This window comes from Ictalurus punctatus, chromosome 2, assembly GCF_001660625.3.
Source record: "Ictalurus punctatus breed USDA103 chromosome 2, Coco_2.0, whole genome shotgun sequence".
Classification (NCBI taxonomy): domain Eukaryota; kingdom Metazoa; phylum Chordata; class Actinopteri; order Siluriformes; family Ictaluridae; genus Ictalurus; species Ictalurus punctatus.
In genome coordinates this window covers 4,896,732-4,900,500 of record NC_030417.2, presented here as the reverse complement: position 1 = coordinate 4,900,500, position 3,769 = coordinate 4,896,732, and the positions used below count along the sequence as shown (strand labels likewise).

Here is a 3,769-nt window from a genome sequence, read left to right as displayed (position 1 = left end):
TAAATAATCTAGCGTAAGTGCTGTAACCATAAACTGATGCTGTTTTATCAGGAGCTTCGTGAAAGTCAAGAAACAGAACAAACGCATTGTCTACAAACGATGTAGGTTCTACAAACGATGTTATTTATCTGAGGGATAAAAAGTTTGATTGAATCAAAACATAGTTTTCTCTCCCAGCTTTTCTCATATTAATGTTATCCAGCCTAGTTTGTTATAAGAGCAATTTTGATCCTTTATTTACAGCAAGCAGAAAATGTCTTTCATAAAGTCCTCCTCTTCTAACAAATGAGTTTTAAATAATTGCATATTAGTTACAACTCTTTAAAGAAGTTACATTTCAATCAAACTTTTTCCATGTATATATAAGATTTCACAAAATGGTGAACTAATAAAAAATAATTCTTGATACTTCTTCCTGATTGAGCTGAAGTGTTGGAGCATTGAAAACTTAGACCGCAGCGACATCTGGTGGTGTGTAGTAATTATTGCAGCCAGAAATCCGAGGCTGTTGGTTTAATCATTTTAATCCGTTATGATTCTGATAAAATTCTGTGCTTCAACTGTGTTTATTTATGTGAAAATATTAGGGATGTGATTGTGCTAAAATAAAACTTTCAAATATCATGCTCCACTGTAATTTTGTATTTATTTTTATCACTGCAAATAGTATGAAAATGTATAAGCTACAAACAAGCTACAGGAATTTGACAAATATTTCAAGTAAAAGCTTTAATATATTTTCAAATGATGCGAATATTATATTATTTAAGAAGTGTGTGCACAAGCAAAACCAAGAAGAGCGAGAAACTTAACGTAAAGAAAACAGAAAAAAATGTTTAGACCTGGTGAGATGCCTGGAAGACTTAGAATATGACAAACAGATAATAAAAGAGTGTAGACATGATTGTGCAGTCAACAAGATCCTTATAGATCATTAAATGAAATCATGTTAATGTCTGTGCAGAGGTTTGCACATCCTCCTTGTGTTTGTGTGTGCGGTTTCCTCCCACTGTCCAAAAACATGCAGGTTTACTATGTTAGATTGCCCCCAGGTGTGAATGTGTGTGAATGGTGTTCTGAGATGGACTGGCGTCCCATCTGAATTCTCCCACCTTGTGCCCAGTGTTGCTGGGATAGAGTCCGAATCCATGACGACGCTGACCAGGATAAAACAGTTACTGAAGATGAATTAATAAATAAATTAACCCTATACCATGCTGTATATAAGCCATAGTCCATATGTTTTCTTCTCTTCTTCTCTTTATGGAAAAGAGGATGTTATGTTCCAGCAAAGTGAGATTTGCACATACTTAAACACTGAATGCTAAGGGTGTCAGATGTAATCTATGCCGTGCAACCACAGGATTGGTTCATGTCAGCGGTTCATGCACAATGCCTATTTCCAGCACTTGGTCTCACAGTGGAATAAGCTGCACAATTCATCAGCATGAGGCTGGTTCACTACCACTCTGACAAGTGGCAGACATTATTAAGGACTGACAGCAGGTGTAACAGCAATTCCCCTCCTCGCATGTGCTTGAGTCCTTTAAGGTCCCTTTTTACAAGATTCTGCAGGATGCTAAATTACAATCATGTCACTTTATGACTTTGTTGCAAGGTCATACACACACCTCTGACAAGTATTAGCAGTTTATAAAACCACAGTTGCATGCATAACTAGCGTTCTCATGGTACTTCAGAGCCACTGTGAGACACTCAGCATGTCAGAGGGACTGCAAGACTGTGGTCAGGGCAGTGGGGACTGATGGGAAAATGGCTACTTCCTCTTTCTCAAAGTTAATGACAGTTTTGCCATGCACAGAGAATACTGTGTGATACTCCACACTCAACAAGCACACTATCACGCACCATTTAACATGCTATAAGGACCGTTTTCACAACAATTTCACCACAACTAGTTTAGAAACACACATTCAGTCGAGAGAGACTTTCCCACGACAGTCACAAACAAGAACTTCTACGGCAGTCGTATTACGCAAAACAGGGTGATGACAAAAGATTTCTAGAACATATAAGTGGTGTCTCAGTGGTTAAAGTCTCTGGGTTGCTGATCAGAAGGTCAGGAGTTCAAGCCGCAGCACTGCCAAGCTACCATTGTTGGACTCTTGGGCGAGGCCCTTAACCCTCAATTGATCAGCTGTTTAAATGAGATAAATGTAAGTCGCTCTGGATAAGGGTGTCTGCTAAATGTCATAAATGTAAATAAAAAAACAAATTATACAAAATAATAAATGATAATAAATGACACAAACATTAAAAATATAATTTGCAGGATTATCCATCAGCACACAAATATGATTAAATCTGCTATTTATGGTCAAATAAAAAAAAGTCACAGTAACATGTTTATCATGCTTCCCATGGTGTGTATTTAATATACTGCATGTATTCAGTATTATTCTAGATATTTACTGTGGATTAGATTGTTAGAATGCTGGCATATTCAGTTTTGTCTCCAGCGTTGATCTGGACCCGTGCTGCTCCGGCTGTGTTCACGTGGGTTACAGTAGAGTAAGTAACACCAGGTTCAGTCTGTGGAAAGACAGAACATGAAAATTATACATATAACACACACACACTCTCTCACACACACACACACACACACACACACACACACACACACACACACACACACACACCAGTTTCGAGTGCTTTTATACATCTGAGTTGAGGGTTAAGGGCCTTGCTCATGGGTCCAGCAGCAGAACTGGGATTTAAACTCACAACCTTCCAAGGAGAGGTCCAATGACGCAACCACTGAGCTAAACACTGCCCATATAGTTCTGATAGAAGCAGCAGAAGATATTTTCCTATAACTCACTGTTCAGTGAAAGCATGTGTGTTTCATGTGTGTTACCTGCAGTGTATCACAAATACAACTAAATCTCTAAAGGTAGAAACAAATCTGCTATAACTGTTACTGTAGAAGCCATGCAGAATTAAATGGAGATTAAATTAAGAATACAGTAGGACTCTGATGGACGAGGAGAATTTGATGAATTTTTATAGTTCCTTTTCAGTCATTTATCTTCTGATTCAAAGACATTAAAGATAATAATAAAAATGCAGCTGAGCTCAGGCCTGCATGTACACTAACCTGATCCTTCTGCTTTCTCTTACAGTCCGGACGTCCTTCGGTAATCACGTTCTCTCCACATCTTCCTCCTAAAGAGAAAAGACCTCAGAAATCACACCTCTAGTGGAAACTACACAATTTCATTTTCCTTATCCAGAGACACTTACAGAAGAACTGCTGCTGCTTCTACAGGTTTTCAATTCATCAATCTCAGAATCTGTTTTGTGTGTGCGCATGTGTTATACCTTTGCGTCTCCAACAAATAAATGCCACTACACCGGGTATCACCAACAGTAAAACCGCCAGAATGCCGAAAACTGTGTAATAAAACACACCAAAATGTTAATAAATGTAATAATACAGATGTGTTTTTTCATTGCTGATGAAAAGTTTTGGCACCTAGAGGGAGGCTGCTGTGTTTGTTGTTTACCTTGTTCCAGTGTTGTTGAGGATGATGCAGGTGGAGAGTTTGTTGTTGTACTCTGAGGCGGTTCTGATGGAGGTGTTGTGTCTGTTTTCCTGGAGCTTGTTGAAGTTTCGTTTATTTCTATTGGAAACATTGTTAATGTACAAAGATACCCTTTTTAAGTTCCACCCCACCTACCCACGGTCCATGTAATCTCCCCAAACACACACAGTGGGGGGAAATAAGTCTTGAACGTTTTCAGTAAA

The 3,769-nt window shown here is 38.4% G+C and overlaps 1 long non-coding RNA gene across 1 annotated transcript; it reads right to left on the bottom strand.

The window, feature by feature from the left end:
• Nucleotides 1-316: 316 nt before the first annotated feature.
• Nucleotides 317-3,510, bottom strand: LOC128635205 (uncharacterized). Its single transcript, XR_008398124.1, has 3 exons — nucleotides 3,343-3,510; nucleotides 3,119-3,186; nucleotides 317-2,553 (listed from the first exon to the last, which is right to left on the bottom strand). It is a non-coding gene; the product is annotated as an uncharacterized LOC128635205 (long non-coding RNA).
• Nucleotides 3,511-3,769: the final 259 nt, after the last annotated feature.